Raw genomic sequence first — 17,500 nt, forward strand, 5'->3', positions numbered from 1 at the left:
TCGCGAGTGCTGGACGGACCAGCAGAAGTGGTGCGTGGCCATTGACCGCCTTCGGAATGGTGCCGCGGCGTGGCACAGGTACGAAGGCGTGCGGCAGCAATCCTGGGCCGAGTGGAGCACCAGGTTCATAGCTGCCTTTGGACCAATTGACTACCACCTCGCTGCCACCACCCAGTCCAACCTCACCGCTACCGAGGATGGAGCTCTGAAGGGGCACCACCTCGAGGCTGCTACTGCGCAGTGCAGCTTACCGCCACGACAAGTCGAGACAACATTCTCTCCACAGCAGTTGGTAACGCGTTCCCCAAGCTCATCTTCCCTTCGGGACTTGGATGTGCCGGCTCCTCGGGTGCTTCACACGCTACCAATTCAGGAGGCGGACGAGTGCATCGCCATCAGCAACGTCTCTTCAGGCTCGTCGGAGCCACATCCCCGACTTCAAGCGCAAAAATTGGCCGGGTGCGCAGATGGCGACCTTGTGCTAAGTGAGCCAGAAAATGTAGCAGGGGAACTCAGAAGCACAGCGCCGGAAGAGCCACCTATACCACCTCCAGAGCCGTTGGGCATCGATGAAAAGAAAGAGAGTGAGCGCCCCGTTGCTAGCGTGCAGAATTTGGCTGAAGAAAAACATTTTTCAGTCCTCCCAAAGCCACAGAATGTTCGAAATGATTGTCCGGACGGTCTTTCCGATGCTGACAATCATGCGGATGTAACAGAAAGGAAGCCACCCCAAGTACCTCCCACGGAACCTTCTCGGATGCTGTTCCGGCATCCTCTTCCGGGCATGCGGCGTCCACCGTTACCCCTTCAACAAAGCCAAACCCGGCAGCCAGTAGCATGTTTTACCGGTCAGATGACGTCGCAGCGTGGCCGAGATCGACCACTGCGATGCAGCCAGGGTCGCCCACCAGACCCAATTACGGCAGGTCCGCGAGCCAAGTCACAGCGTGGCCGGGACCGTCCACTGCGATGCAGCCAAAGCCGCCCACCAGAGACACTGCCGGCAGCTCCGCGCGCTTGCAGTCATGGCCGAGTGTGATGACAAAGACTCCGATGTTCGGGCGCGCGGGCAGTGAGATCGAGGCAGAGAAAGAAGAAGTAGAGAATAAGAACAGCCGGCCTAGTGAACAGGCGTTGTCTCTGTTTCTCTCGTTACAATATATATATATAAAAAAAAAAAAAAGAAACTACTATCCAGAGTCACCCCAGCCACGGAAGTGGACCCAGACAGCGAGTATTTATTTTCTTATTCGGTACATGTGTTCGTTCCATTCTTGTTTCACATGCTTCGTCCCTGACTTCAGTACTCGTGTCTCTTTGCTCCTCCGTACGTTGCTCGCGGCACTTTCCTCAGGCTGCTCCTTGAGTTTCTGCTGGACCTGTAATCTCAAAAATAGATTGTTATTTCCCCGAGCAGAGGCAGTAGATACTGCCTCCGCTCTACTCCCCCCCCCCCCGTTCGCCGCCCCCCCCCGACCCTCCCTTCCCTCTGTGTCTATCTATCCTGTCTTATTTCCTGATATTCGTTTGCGTGCCCTCCCGTCCCACCTTTTTCTCCTTCTCTGACTGTTACTACTTGAACGCGTGCTTTGTAAGGCCTACTTGGTTTATGTGGTGGTTTCCTAATGTGTGTGTGAGGCGCTTTTACGTGTTGTGTGAGTTGTAAGGGAGAGAATTGTGATTATATTCCTAATGAAACCTGGTGTGTGGCTTTCCACGGGGTGTGTTGTGTTGTTTGTATTGCTTGTGTATAGGTGACTGAGTATTCCCCCCCCCCCCTGTTCTCCATGTTATTATTATTATTATTTTTTTTTTCCTCGTTCTTTTTTCCCTCCCATTTTATTCCCGATCCCCCTTCTTTCCTCCCCCTCCCCCCATTGCCGTGATGTCCTGTCCATCTGGCAGCAGCGAGAGATCCATATAATCTCGGACCTCCATGTGATTTCATAATATGGGACTTTCCTCTTAATAAATTAAAGTTGGACCTTCTTGTTCGCACGGTTGTTTCCCCAGCCCTACCCCTTTACCTCGCGGTTCCTGTAGTGATTCTTTGGTTTTTGAAACCGATGCTCACTGGGAAGTGGATGTTTCTATTCCAATTGGAATTAATTTAAATGTGTGGTATTTTAATGCATCCGTGGCCCAAACATGCCAGCCGGGGTGGAGTGCACGCACCTCTTCATGGTTCCTGAGTTGTAACAATTTTATGAGGAAGCTAATGGATGCTTGCGTGGGGTGGGGTGCCCCCGAATGGTAGAGGCCTCTGCCCCTCTCACCCATCGAATGTCCCCTGTTCCCTTTTCTCCTCTTCTCCTGTGATTGATCACCTCTCTTGGGATTTGCGTGGGTCTGGGATCAAAGCGGTGAACTTAATGTTCTCGATCAACCAACAACCCCGCTCCACAAGGCATTGAAAGCTCGGGTCTGGGATCCAAGTTGGGCTTGGTGCCCATGATCAACCAACAACCCTGTTTATTGAGGAATTGGATTCGGGTCTGGGATCTATTGGTGGGCGCTTAGGTCCAGATCCACCAACAACCCATATTAAGGGTGAGAGGGCTTGGCACTTTTATTTCCTGTTAAAGGAATTCTTCCTATGGGGTGTCTCCAAGTGCTTTCGTGAAAATGTTTACCTCTCCCGACGACGAAATTGAACCACGGATGAGGATTGTTTACGTGGGGGCTATATATTTGCCCCCTCCCCCTTCTTTTTTTTTTTTTTTGATGATTATATTTTTCTTTTTTCCAGTCCCAATGCGCACCAGTGTATTGATTATGCCTGTAAAGTTTTTTCATTTATAATCCGCACTATTTCTTTTATTATTTCAATACTCTCTTCGTCCCCAATAATCTCCGGTTTTGAGTTTGATGGTTTAGTGTATTTTTGTTTTAATCTTTGAATTTCTTTTGATGTTAGCTTACAAGAATCTAAGTAATGGTCAAATGATGTTGCATCCTCTCCGCACACACATCGCTCATGGTCAGTTATGGCAAATCTCTTAAAGTAAAATGGGAAACGTCCGTGTCCTGTAACGGCTTGGACTAACCAGTAGTCTGATGAGAAAGTCTTAGGGATGAGTTTTACGTTTTTAATCCAGTTAAAGGTGTATGAGTTTTCTCCTTGTAAGTTCCAATGCTTGTTCAATTTATGCGTGACTTGTTTTCGTAATTCGTGTTTGATAAAGGATATTGACATAGGAATTGTGTATGTTTCGCCCTCTTTGGTGGCCTCCTTGGCTAATTGGTCGGCGAGCTCATTCCCTGTAGTTCCCCTGTGTGCTTGCGTATATACGAGTCTAACATTAATATTTTCCATTTGGTTTAGTTGTAATCTGATTTGATGGATGAATGGGTTCGTGTTGTTTGGGTTTTTGAGAGCTTCTAATGTTGATAGGCTGTCTGTAACTATTTGGTATGTATTCGTTTGGTCCATTCTCCCTATTTCCTTTATGGCTTCGTAGATAGCTACTGTCTCGGCTTCGAAATTATTAGAGTATTCTGGGAGCTTCATTTGTTTATATCTTATTGTCCTACCAGACTTGTCTATTATGACGAAGGCTGCTCCAATTTTGTTTTCCATATCAGATCCGTCTGTATAGAAGCTGTAATCAGCTGTTTTGATTGTCTTTGAGTAAGCGTATTGTCTTTTCTTCGCTGGATGTGTTTGTGATGTCCGGATTTTAGTGGCGATATCTTCCTTTCCGAAAGCCTTATTATTGAATACAAATTTTTCGTCTCCATAAATGATATTAAATATTTGGTTCTCTCTTTCTATAGTTAAGTGTACTGGAGGAATGTTGCATACAATATTCAGTGATGCATTCGATACTGTATGGAAGGCTTTAGCAATTTTTGACAGAGGGATCCTCTGAATTGCCTTCAATCGATTTATCTTTTGTATATTACTTTTATTTCGTGCGGATATTGCCGGGTACCATATTTGAGAGCCGTATACCATCATACGTTCAATGCTTCCGAAATAAATCTGGCGGAGGTGTTTTGGGGTCATGCCCCAGTCTGTGCCCGTGAATTGTGCCAGACCAGATGTAATCTTTTGAATTTTACGCTTCACCTCTTTTAAATGCGGTATAAACGAAAGCTTGCTGTCAAATATGACCCCCAAAATTTTTGTTTGTTGGACTCTTTTGATTGAAATACCGTTAATTTTGATAACTGGAGGTCTATTCTTATATGCGGACCCTAGGTTGATAAATTCGCACTTGTCCAGGCTGAAAGTCAACTCATTGCGGGTGCTCCATCCGTGTATGATTTCCAGTGCTTTCGAGGCCTCTGCTTCTAGTTTAGCTCTGCTTTTGCCCCTCACCACCAGAGTTAAATCGTCCGCAAATGCTTGTATGGTGGTATTTTCTGGCATTTCCACCATTAACAGTTCAGAAACGATTATATTCCATAAAAATGGACTTAGGGGTGATCCCTGTGGTGCTCCTTTAGTTAGTTTTAGGTGTATTTTCTTTTTCCCCAATTCATAAATAATTGATCTATCTTCTAGTATGTGAAATACCAGTTGTCTTAGATCCTTGGGTATTTTTAAATCCGTTAATCTTTTTTTAACTCTATCAACTATTATATTTCCAAATGCGTTGTTTATATCTAATGAGAGTACTATAATGTTATCTTTGTTTTCTAGGGAATTTACTATGTCTCGTTTTAGTTTATATAGGGCGGTGATTGCAGATTTCCCATTTGTAAATCCAAATTGATTTTCCGGGAACAGATTATTTCTATCCAAATAGTAATAGAGTCGGTGATATAGAAGCTTTTCGAAGATTTTCCCCAGTATGGAGTTTATGGCAATCGGTCTAAATTTTTGAGCCGCCTGCGGGATGTGATCCCTGTTTTGGGGGATTAATATGACCTTTGATGTTTTCCAGGCTGTTGGAAAGTAACTGAATTTTAGTGCTGCATTAAATATCTTAATAAAAAAATTTTTATGCGCCTGGTAGAGTGTTTGAATAAATTCGGTACTTATCTGGTCGGGCCCTGGACAGATCTTCCTTCTAATATTGTTTATTACATAATCCACTTCCATTTCGGTCAGTTCAATGTTGTCACCTACGTCGTCGTCTGTTTCCTTGTCAATGCTGTCATTTTTGTCTGATTCTGAAGGAATATCTTCAGTTCCATAGAGTTGGTGTAGTATATACCGAATGGTTTCCTCTTTAGTCTTTGTTTCTTCACCGTTGTCTTTTTTGATACTCTGAAAAACTACTTCTCTTCTTATTTTATTAGCTGTGTAGCGAAGCATTCCTACTCAGTAATGGGTCGTCCTGTCGAGCGCCTTCCAGTGGGTCGTTCTCTTCTCTGAGAGCACGCCCCTCGTGCAGAGAGTCGGCCCCGCTTTGACTGTCGCTGCCGTGCGCCGTCGCTGAGTGCCCGTTAATAAACGTCTTGACAATTTGGTGGAGGTGCTGGGTGCTGTGCCCTTTAAACAACTGCGGTCCGCATTCGATGCCCTTGGAGCTTCGATCCCGTACCGTGCCTGCTACCATGACTCAAGACGCCGCCCAGCAAACGCCTCCTCTTGCACCGACGCCATGTCCGGGTGTCCCCCGCATCCGCGACCCTCCTATCTTCACCGGCGCGGATGGCACCGACGTCGAGGACTGGCTCGCGATCTACGAGCGTGTGAGCGTCCCTAATAAATGGGACGAGGCAGGCAAACTGAGCAACCTCGTTTTCTACCTCGCGGGTGTGGCAAGTCTATGGTATAACAACCACGCATCCGATTTCGCTACGTGGTCCGCTTTCAAGACCGCCATCATCGACGTCTTTGGCCGCCCTGCCGTTCGCAAGCTGCAAGCCGAACAGCGGTTACGTGAACGAGCCCAGCAGTCCGGCGAGTCTTTCACGAGCTACATTGAAGACGTGCTCGACTTGTGCAAGAAAACCAACGCAACCATGTCTGAAGCTGACAAGATCCGGAACATCATGAAAGGCATCAACGACGATGCCTTCACCATGCTACTCGCCAAAAACCCTCGCACTGTGGCAGAGGTCATCACGCTGTGCCAAAGTTACGAGGAGCTACGCCGGCAGCGGCTGATGACGCGTCGACCTCCATCCCGCGACGCCGATCTCGCTGGCTTGTCGGCCGTGTCGGACCACTCCGTCTTACTCGCCGACATCAAGTCATTCGTCCGGGAGGAAATTGCCCGCCAGTTCTCCTTACTGGCCTTCTCTCACCCGCAGGATGTTGTACAGTCGTCGACCACACTGCTGCCTCCCCTACGCCGGGCTATTGAGCAGGAAATCGCGGAGGTTATGCCGGAATACCACCAGCCCCCTCCTGCGTCTGCACCGCTCAGTTACGCCCAAGTTGCATCCAGGCCGCCCCCAGCGCTCCCTGTGGTGCCCCCGCTAACATACGCTGGAGCCGTCACCAGGCCTCAGGCCTTCGAAGCGAGTGTGCCGGCTGCGTACGCCGACATCATCCCTACGCCCCGACTGCAGCCCACCATGCAGTCGTCATATCAGCAGCCGCCCCGTCCCTCGCGTCCTGCCACGTGGATGGGCCCTAGCTCGGCAAACCGATGGCGCACTGCCGACAACCGCCCGATCTGCTTTGCGTGCGGTTGCGCCGGCCACGTAGCCCGCTATTGCAACCGCGTGCAGCCGCCTCGAGTCGGATCAGCCGTCACCAACCAGTCCAGCCGCCCGTATTATGACCCGCTGCCGCCTATGTCACCGACGTCACGCCCAGGTCCATCTACCCGTCGTTCACCGTCCCCACGACGCCGCTCACTGTCACCGATGCGGCCTCGTCCGGTCGCACGAGACCAGGAAAACTAGTCGTCGCAGTCCAAGAGGCAAGGGCTGCGACGCTATCGAACAGCCAAAGCCCTCAGCAAAGCCCATCAAACGTAGTAGACGTGTTTGTAGATGGTGTGCGCACATCGGCCCTTGTAGATACTGGAGCTGCCGTTTCCGTTATGGACGCTAAATTTAGCCGACTACTACGAAAGGTGACGACGCCACTTTCCGGGCTCTCCCTCCGTACAGCCAGCGCTCACAGTATTCACCCGACAGCGGTGTGCACAGCCCGTGTCGTGATTCAGGACGCTCTGTACGCCGTCGAATTCATCATAATTTCCTCATGCTCTCACGACGTCATCCTGGGATGGGATTTTCTCGCCCGTCACGCCGCCGTAATTCGTTGCGCACCAGCCGAAATAGAGCTCTCACCATTCGCAGATTTGGCGCCGGCGGACAGTACACCGGCTGCGACCAAGGTACTCGTCAAAGACGACACCACACTTCCTGCAAACTCGTCAACGGCTGTGTCAGTCTGCTGCACTGGACTCACCGACGCCGTTGCACTCCTCTCTCCATCTGACCGCGTCTTCACTAGAAAAGGCTTGTTGGTGCCATTTGCGACCGTGCAAGTCATTCAGGGCGACACCGACATTTTTGTTACGAACCCATCCCCGTACATTGTTAGGTTGGTGCGAGGGGAATGTCTCGGCGGAGCTGAAGCCCTTGAAGACGCACAAGTTATGGACGCACCGGGTGACACGCACTGCGCCAACTCCCATTCGCTCAGTGCTGTTTCCACATCTGATTCGTCACCCGCTGATTTATTTGGTTCCTCGATTGCTGAACACCTTACGTCGGTCGAGCGTTCCCAGCTTCTATGCCTGTTGGAAGAATTTCGTTCTTCGTTCGATGTAGCGCAAACTTCTCTCGGCCGCACGTCTGCTGTCACGCATCGCATCGACACTGGCGCCCAACCACCACTGCGGCAACGTCCATATCGCGTGTCGCCAACAGAGCGTCGTGTAATTACCGAGCAAGTCGAAGACATGCTTCGCCGCGATGTTATTCGACCCTCAAACAGCCCGTGGGCGTCTCCTGTCGTTCTCGTTGCGAAGAAGGACGGCTCTGTGCGGTTCTGTGTGGACTACCGCCGACTCAATAAGATCACCCGTAAGGACGTCTATCCCCTACCTCGAATAGACGATGCCATTGACAGCCTGCAAGGAGCAGAGTTCTTTTCATCGCTCGATTTGCGCTCAGGGTACTGGCAAGTCCCCATGGCTGATGATGCTCGACCGAAGACAGCGTTTGTCACACCCGACGGCTTGTACGAATTCAACGTCATGCCGTTTGGGCTGTGCAATGCGCCTGCGACCTTTGAGCGCATGATGGATACCGTTCTGCGCAACTTGAAATGGCACACGTGCCTATGCTACCTCGACGACGTCGTCGTTTTCGCCCCGGACTTCTCAACACACCTTCAACGCCTCCGGCAGGTTTTGACGCGCTTGAGCGACGCCGGGCTACAACTGAATCTCAAGAAGTGCCGATTTGCAGCACGGCAGCTGACGATACTAGGATACGTGGTGTCCAAGGACGGCATCCTCCCAGATCCAGCCAAGCTTCGGGCCGTGACAGAGTTCCCCAAACCTACGTCCGTCAAAGAACTGCGCAGTTTCGTAGGACTATGCTCCTACTTTCGGCGCTTCATCCGAAACTTCGCGACTATCATATCACCGCTGACGAAGCTCCTTGGAAGTAACGGGCCCCTCAATTCGTGGTCGTCAGAGTGCGACGACGCTTTCGCAAAGCTCCGTCGTTTGTTGACGTCTCCTCCCATTCTACGCCACTACGACCCTACGGCCCCTACAGAGGTACACACGGACGCCAGCGGTGTTGGCCTCGGTGCTGTACTTGCGCAGCGCAAACCTGGGTTCCCGGAATATGTTGTCGCATATGCAAGTCGTACGCTTACTAAAGCCGAGACCAACTACACCGTCACGGAGAAAGAATGTCTGGCAATCATTTGGGCCCTTACAAAGTTCCGACCTTATTTGTATGGTCGCCCGTTTGATGTCGTGACCGACCATCATGCACTGTGCTGGTTGTCGTCATTGAAGGATCCCTCAGGCCGTCTTGCCCGTTGGGCACTTCGCCTGCAAGACTACGACATCCGCGTGCTGTACCGCAACGGACGTCAGCATGCTGACGCCGACGCCCTGTCGCGCTCTCCCTTGCCTGACGACAATGCCCACAACTCAGCGTCTCACTTTGTCGTTTCTTCCATCGATATTCACACCATCGCTACCGAGCAGCGCAAGGATCAATGGATTGCCTCACTGATAGACTTGCTGACTGATCCATCGGCCACACCATCCACTCGCTTTTTGCGTCGTCAAGCCCACCATTTCGCCGTTCGCGACGACCTGCTCCACCGACGCAATTACAACGGCGACGGCCGCCAGTGGCTACTAGTAATACCCCGCAGTCTGCGTTATGACATATGCAAGTCGTTCCACTCTGATCCGCAGTGTGCACACCCTGGGGTATCGAAAACCTACCACCGCATTCGCCAACGTTACTTTTGGCGAGGGATGTACCGCTACGTGGAGAAGTTCGTTCGCTCCTGCATCGATTGTCAGCGCCGCAAAACTTCAACGCACCTGTCGCCAGCAGGTCTGCAACCTCTACCTTGCCCTGACCGACCGTTTGTGCGCGTTGGCATCGATTTATATGGGCCACTTCCCCTGACCTCCGCTGGTAACCGCTGGGCCATCGTCGCTGTAGACCACCTCACGCGATACGCTGAAACTGATGCCCTCCCTGCGGCTACAGCGAGCGATGTGGCCTCCTTCCTGCTCCACCGATTCATGCTGCGTCACGGTCCACCCCAGGAGCTGCTCAGTGATCGAGGCCGTGTCTTCTTGTCGGAAGTCGTCGAAGCCATTCTCAAAGCGTGCAACGTTGTTCACCGCAAAACTACTGCTTACCACCCGCAGACGAATGGCCTCACCGAACGCTTCAACCGTACGCTAGGCGACATGCTCTCGATGTACGTCGCCGCCGACCACACGAATTGGGATGTCATTCTGCCCTTCGTCACGTACGCCTACAATACCGCTCCTCAGAGCACTACTGGTTTCTCACCATTTTTCTTATTGTATGGCAGGCACCCGTCGCACACCATTGACACAATCCTTCCCTACAAGCCGGATCGATCTGAATGTGCGCCTATTTCTGCCACAGCCAGACTTGCTGAGGAGTGTCGCGAGCTCTCCAAGACCTTTACTACGAATAGCCAAGAGCGGCAGAAAAGTATTCGCGGTGACACCACCAGTTCTGCGTCCACGTTCCTTCCTGGAGCGCTCGTATGGCTCTCGGTCCCTACCACTGCACCTGGCCTCTCTTCCAAACTACTGCCCAAATACGAAGGCCCCTACCGTGTCGTCGAACGCACATCCCCGGTGAACTACCTCATCGAACCCACCGACCCATCTTTGGACATGCGCCGTCGAGGGCGCGACATTGTCAACGTGGCGCGCCTGAAGCCCTACCATGACCCGCTCATAGTGACAAGTTGCTAGGTCGCCAGGCGGCTCCCTTTTCGTAGCCGGGGAAATTGTAGCGAAGCATTCCTACTCAGTAATGGGTCGTCCTGTCGAGCGCCTTCCAGTGGGTCGTTCTCTTCTCTGAGAGCACGCCCCTCGTGCAGAGAGTCGGCCCCGCTTTGACTGTCGCTGCCGTGCGACGTCGCTGAGTGCCCGTTAATAAACGTCTTGACAGCTGCTATTTTATAGGGAAGGGAAAATGGGTTCTTGTCCTTTTTACTACAGTATTCTTTCCAAGATTTGCTCTTCGCGTCCTCTAATTCTTTCTGATATTTTTTGAGTCCTTCGCGGTAAATTGTTTTGAAATGATCCCTTAAGTCATCGGTGCACTTTTGATATCGCCTTCGCATGGCTCGTACTCTTTTCCTCTGAATTTCCAACTCCGGCTTCCACCAAGGTTTTTGTTTTTGGTCTTGTTTCTTCACATTCTTCGAAAATTTCTTCGTTAGATCCTCAATTTTCTTATATAAATGATTAACTATGTTTTCCAGTTGATTCTTATTTTGTATGTCTCTTTGTGCTATGTCCTTAATCCATGGATCTCTACATAATGCATCCAATAGTTTCTTTTCGCCCATTTTGGTTAAACGTTTCTCTTTTATGCTGGTGACTTCAAAGAATTCTGCTTTGATATATCGGTGATCACTGCCACTTTCCTCGTCCATCACCTCCCAAGTTTTTACTTGTCGGAGCAATGATGTTGAGCAGATAGTGACGTCAATCCAACTCCTCCCATTTGTTGTTTGGAAAGTTGGCAGTGCCTTGGGATTATTGATCACATTTAGGTTATGTCGATTTATAAGTTCTGCCAATTCTAGACCTCTTTTATCCGTTGTGTCCCCTCCCCATAATATATTTTTAGAGTTGAAGTCTCCTACGATGAGTACATTTTCCACTGGTTGACACTGGTTTAGGCATTGTTCGATTTCCAGCAACAAAGGTAGTGTGTCTGTCTGTGGTGGGAAGTAACAGTTTATTGTTATTAGTTCTACGTTATTCCAAGTTAGTTTAACGATTATTGTTGTTTGTGTTATTTTCATGGGAAATACTTCTATGTTTTCATTATGTATTATTGTTGCGGTTTTTGGATTATCACTGCCTTGTATGATTCGAGTTTTTAATGGGAAGCCTATTATTTTGTTTTTCAAATGATATGGTTCTTGTAGGAAGGAAATATCTTGTTTGTGTTCTAAAAGAGTGTTGTTAATGTTCTTTGTTGCCTGAAATGAACGGCCCAGATTTATTTGAAAAATGCCTAATGATTGCGTTTCGGTCATTCTGAATGCCTTCTTTTTTTTTTTTCTCTTCTTGGTTATCCGTTAATGGGCTCTTCCTCTCCTATGATTTCTTTGAATTGGTTCCTCGACTGGTCTTTATAGACGGGCTATGAGTTCCCTAGTCCTTCTTGCCTGTGCGTCCTTGAACACTGGGCAATCCAGGCTCAAGAACGAGTGGTCTCTCTTCGCTCGGGGGAGCTCTCGTTCGCAAGCGCTGCAGTTTTTCTGGTGATTCTTGCACTGCCTGAAATGGTGTGCCCCTCCACAATCGGTACATCTTGAGGCTTCCCCGCAGAACTTCTCGACATGTCCAACTTGGGAACAATTTTTGCAACGTGCAATGAATGTATTGTCAAAGAAGCGACAGCGGGTCCACTTGATGTTAAGGTGTGTCTTTCCCCTCAGTGCTTCGCTGGCTCGCTTGGTGATGTCGAAGCACGCGGTCTTCCCCCCCCTTCCTTTCCATGTTTTAGCCAGAATGAAGTCGTCTGCCGTGCATCGCAAATCATTTTGGGTCAGCAAACAGGCCTGCATCTCTTCATCTGACAAGTCCTCGTTAATCCCTACTACTTTTATTTGCGGTAGTCGTTTCTTCCCCTGCGTCACCTCAATTGCATGCCCTGTGGCGTCATTGCTTTTCAGTTCTTTCTGGAGTGATGCAATTGCTTCTTTTGAGGTGGATGATATCACCACCCCATCCCGAACTGGTCTCGTTTCAACGTCTCTTAGTCCGAGGGAGCATGGGTCAATATTTTGTGTGATCAGCTTTGACAGCTCATCAGTTCCATGTATGGCCGACTTCACTACTATGGACTCCCTGTATTTTGGTGGGCTAGGCTGCCTGTCTGGCTCCCACTGGGCCGTGTCGCGTATCACATCTGCCATGCTTGGTGTGGGACTCTGTCCCATCCCCGTGGCCCCTCGTGTTGCGCGCAGCTCTCCCTGAAGTCCTGCGACCTCGTGAGTAGCCTCCAAAATGAGTGATTTCATTTTAGAGACCTCGTTAATTATTAGATCCAGCTGTGATGATACAGTCTCATTTTCAGCTGTCTCGGTTGCAATTACCGAGATTGCCTTAAAGAGCTTCCTGTCCGCCTTCATTAACTTCTGTAGAGGTGTTGCCTTACTTATCCCTCCATCTCCCGGGGCCTCAACCTTGGATGATCTCCATGGCGGAAACTCCTGCTCACTTGACCGCTCCATCTGCTCCGCTGCATTGGACAAGGTAGCCAGGGCTTTTCTAGTGTTGTGTTCATCCTCCTCTTCACTAGACTCTTCGTTTAACTGTGGTTTCTGGAATGTCGTGTGCTTGCCCATTTTTCGTGCTCGGCGTTCCTGCCTCGCCGTTCTTTCGTCGCGGGTCGTATCCCGGGATTCACCCGACTCTTCCGCAGATGAATCTGTCTCTGATTGTACGAGCGAGCACTTTGGTGTTGTCCCCCGGTCCCCTTTCAAGAAGTCCTGAGGGCGGTTTCCTGTTCCCTTGCTACTCTTCCCCTTCATGGTCTTTTTGTCCTTTGAGTTCTTCCCCATGTTGTGTTCACTATGATTGCTCTGCCCGCAACCCCAAAATAATCTTATGTGATTAAGGGCGCACTGTTGCGATCTTGGGACTAGTAGAACTTAAATTGATATCATCAACGGTTGGCTTTTGTGTAATTAAAATTGTGAAATTATAATCCTGGTCTATAGAGGCTCAATTAGTTAGATGGAGAGCACGGAATTACACTAATGATTATCCGTGAGTATGTAATTTATTCATTCACTTACTAAACCTTAGACTCTTTGCTTTATTTTGCCTGCTTTTTAAAATTCTTGCTCGTATCGAGTCCAAGCGTTGTTTTCTACGTGTTCCCCGTATTTTTCTGGTTAAAATGCAACCAATTTCAGCCTTCTGGGACGAAAAATGGTGACTAACTTGAGTTATGCTGTTTCTGGCCGAGTTCTGGAAAAATGACCTGAAAACCTGGCAACCCTGATCGTCCTGCCGCCTCCACGAAAGTTAGGCAACCTTGGACTTATTCAAAATGGCCGCGCCCATAGGAGCAGACCACGTTTCTACTAAGGAGCCGTTTTTCGCCGAAAAAAGACCGTTTTGTGCCGCTAATTGGTTAATTGATGTTCGCCGAGGGTACCGGAGTGTTCCGGGAATGATCGTGTGAAATAATAAAGGTGAGAGTTTGATTTTTGGTCGCCTATCGATGGTTTTTTCGTGCCGCGTTTAATGATTATCCGTGAGTATGCAATTTATTCATTCACCTACTAAACCTTAGACTCTTTGCTTTATTTCGCCTGCTTTTTAAAATTCTCGCTCGTATCGAGTCCAAGCGTTGTTTTCTTTGTGTTCCCCGTATTTTTCTGGTTAAAATGAGACTATTTTGAGCCTTCTGGGACGAAAAATGGTGACTAACTTGAGTTATGCTGTTTCTGGCCGAGTTCTGAAAAAATGACCTGAAAACCTGGCAACCCTGATCGTCCTGCCGCCTCCACGAAAGTTAGGCAACCTTGGACTTGTTCAAAATGGCCGCGCCCATAGGAGCAGACCACGTTTCTACTAAGGAGCCGTTTTTCGCCGAAAAAAGACCGTTTTGTGTCGCTAATTGGTTAATTGATGTTCGCCGAGGGTATAGGAGTGTTCCGGGAATGATCGTGTGAAATAATAAAGGTGAGAGTTTGATTTTTGGTCGCCTATCGATGGTTTTTTCGTGCCGCGTTTGTCAAAATGGCCGCGCCCATAGGAGCGGACCGCGTTTCTCTCCGCGAGCCGATTTGCGCCGAAAAAGACCGTTTTGAGCCGCTGGTTGGTAAATTAAGGTTCGCCGAGGGTACCGAAGTGTCTTAAGAGCAATCGGGCAAGATATCAAAGGTGGGAGTTTGATTTTTGGTCACTTATCGCGGGATTTGTCGTGCCTCCGAGGCTGTTGGTGAGTGGGTAGGCCTTGCTTGTGTTGTAAGTTATAAGTATACGCTGTTACGACAATAATATAGCGAAATACACTTTGAGGCTGTTGTATGTTATAGATCAAGAGGCTAGAATTCGCTAATCAGCTCAGTTTTTGTCGATGTTATTCAGAATTCTTTGATTAATCCGGATAAAGTTGCCTACTATGCCATGTGGTTTCTATGGGTGTAATGCATGGGAACACTAAAACCTCTATGGGCCTAGTGCGCTGCAGTTTTGACTGAACAAGTGGCGCCGCCCGCGGCGCGGTGCGTTTCTAGTCAGTCGCGGCTGAGAGCGGGTGCCTACGGGCGGAACCATAGCAACTCGAAAGGACGAAGCTAATTCGCGGTGAAACAGGTGTGTAACTATGTATTGTGGAGTGTATCGCTGTCGCAACAGCTACAGAAACACTGTCGTTAAGCTGCCAGAAATAAAATTATATGGATTTCTATGGAAGGCTCACGAGAGCGAGCGATGACAGCGTCGGATAAGGGCGGTGCGACGTGCGAGATAAACAGACGCTCTTAATTGTTTAATGCTTTCCTTGCTATTACTGCGCATATTTGCTCGTTGTGGTCATAAAGTCTGCCTTCTTTTTAGCCCCGATGGAGGTCTTAGGCAGCTCGTGAAGCACCGAAACCGCATATGCAGTGCCCACTTCTTGCGCAATGATGAGAGAAGCTCGAAAGCCCTGCATTCTTCCTGTGTGTTCAGACACGTTTTCCTGCGTGCTATGGGAAAGGTGACAGCGTGACCCTGCGACGAAGCGTTAAACATCCTCGTATCTAGAAGGGGACGCGGCGATTGCCAGAGCCACGCGCATGACAGGTCTCTGCAGGATGTGCGCTCGCACTTGTTGACAAACATATACAAGGCGGCGACGAGCTTGCTTACACCATCTTCAGCGTCCACCCTTGCATCTGCACCTTGCTCCCACAATGTGCAATTGGGTCTATAGACGGCTGGGAAAATGTGCAGAAATCATCGAAAAGTCCGAAGGGAACGAGCCAGCGTAAAAAAAAAAGTGAGAGGAACGAACGTTTTTTTCTCTTGCTTAGCCCAAACATCAACACACGCAGACTGATTAATAGCGAGAAGCCCTGCTGAATAGCGAGAAGGGATGGAAATGTCAAATGTAGCTCTTCGCGTAATGGATGAGGGAAGAAAAAGCACGAGCCGAGCGTGCCGAGCGTTGGCGATGTTGCCGGATGGAGGCGCATCTTCGTCACAATGCCTTTAATTTAATGTAAATATTAGAAGACCTTGATAAAACTTTGATAACCTGAAGGCGGACGTCCTAGTCGACGCTCTTCACACACTTGCAACTGACTTCGAAGGGCCCCTTTGCTGACACAGTCATGACGCCGCAAACATGGTTAGCGGCGTAAAGATCACTGCCGTGAAGAAGACTGCTTTTATTTTAAATAACTTTCTACGTATTCAGTTCCACGGAATCGACACAATCACGAGCGCTGCTCGTTCCGCAATACCATTGCTCTGCTCCCACAGAGCGACATTCGCAACATGGCACGACGGGATCACGCGCGCGGCCGCTACTCGCGGCGCTGACTGTCCTAGCGCCGCAGCGCCACCATACCAGCTGTCGAGGCCTATAAGCTTCGCTTGTAGTAAACCTAGAAACATAAAAATTTTATATTCCTGTTCCTCTCGTGATTTCAGAGGAGGAATGCGAAAGCTGGGTGCCGAGAGATTAGGGGAAATATTTTTTAAAAAATCTTAAACTTAGGAAGTCTTGTGTAGAGCATGTGGTTTGTTTACATTTGCAAATTCACAATTCTTGATACAAATACGCAAAATAACTCTCAAAGCTTGGTATGTTCGTGACCGCGAACCATTCACGAATCTTTTAACACCAATTATGACCAATTATCGGCACTATTTTTCGCGAAAAGAGTGTGAAATGAGGAGCTCACTTACCCACTGCTGGCCGGTCCCGTGGCTGGGGGGGAATCGTAGATAGGGACAGTGGGAATCTCGTTAATCCATTCATGCGCGTCACTAATTAGATGACGAGGCATTTGGCTATGTTTGGCTACAACATCATCGGGCCAAAGCCCTCAGTCGCTGTAGGGATTATCATCTGATAAGGCAGAAGGACCGTGTTAGTTTAGGGGCTCCGCCAGAGCCAGTACGCGACCATGATGCTCATACCTCTCCTCATAGGTGGGGCACCGTGGGTGAGGCGTAATCGTGCCCTTCCGAGGATGTAATCCAGCAGCGCGGCAGGGTGCCCTTCTTATTTGACTGGGCCGCCTTCTGCGAGGTTACCCCCGTACTCGCACAGCGCACCTAACGCAGATGGATACACGTCTGCCCCTAAAAGACTTGGTACCGCCGCCTTGTCGGCGACGGTTTTCTTCCTGAAGTCTTTGTTCAAAATAGCCAAGCCATAGAGGTCGAGAGCAGAGCAGGCTCTCGACCCTTTTGCCGTCAACTAAAACACAGCAACGCCATGCCAGCGGGGAACCCGGGGGGGTTGATCGGACTTCTCCCCTCTGTTCCCTCCCTCTTAGCCGTGTGAGCTCCGCGGCCACCCACACGTTGCCCGTGGCGGACCTCGAGGAGGTGGGGAGGGCTATGATCAGAGGTCGCGGCTCCAGCTAAGCTGGATTACACGGGCACGCAACCACCCGCACCGTTCCGCACCTCTGTACATGAATGGATTGGAAACTTCTCTGACCAGCCAATGAGGACCGACGTCTAAGCTGCGGCATCCGTTAAGCTGGATTACAGAGGGACGCAAGCACCTCCTGCCAATGCAGCCCAGTTGCATGACTCTCTCACAAGGAAGGCATTCCTATACCAAGGCCTCTTGAGACGTAAGATTACAGGAGCTTACCATTCTCCCAGCCGTTTTGGCATAGTTGTGTTCGCGT

General features: G+C 49.6%; 1 pseudogene; it reads right to left on the reverse strand.

Moving 5' to 3' along the window:
* Window positions 1-16,211: 16,211 nt before the first annotated feature.
* Window positions 16,212-17,500, reverse strand: part of LOC119376874 (large subunit ribosomal RNA) — a 4,195-nt pseudogene continuing 2,906 nt past the window's right edge.

Source organism: Rhipicephalus sanguineus, unplaced genomic scaffold (genome assembly GCF_013339695.2).
Source record: "Rhipicephalus sanguineus isolate Rsan-2018 unplaced genomic scaffold, BIME_Rsan_1.4 Seq2607, whole genome shotgun sequence".
Classification (NCBI taxonomy): Eukaryota; Metazoa; Arthropoda; class Arachnida; order Ixodida; family Ixodidae; genus Rhipicephalus; species Rhipicephalus sanguineus.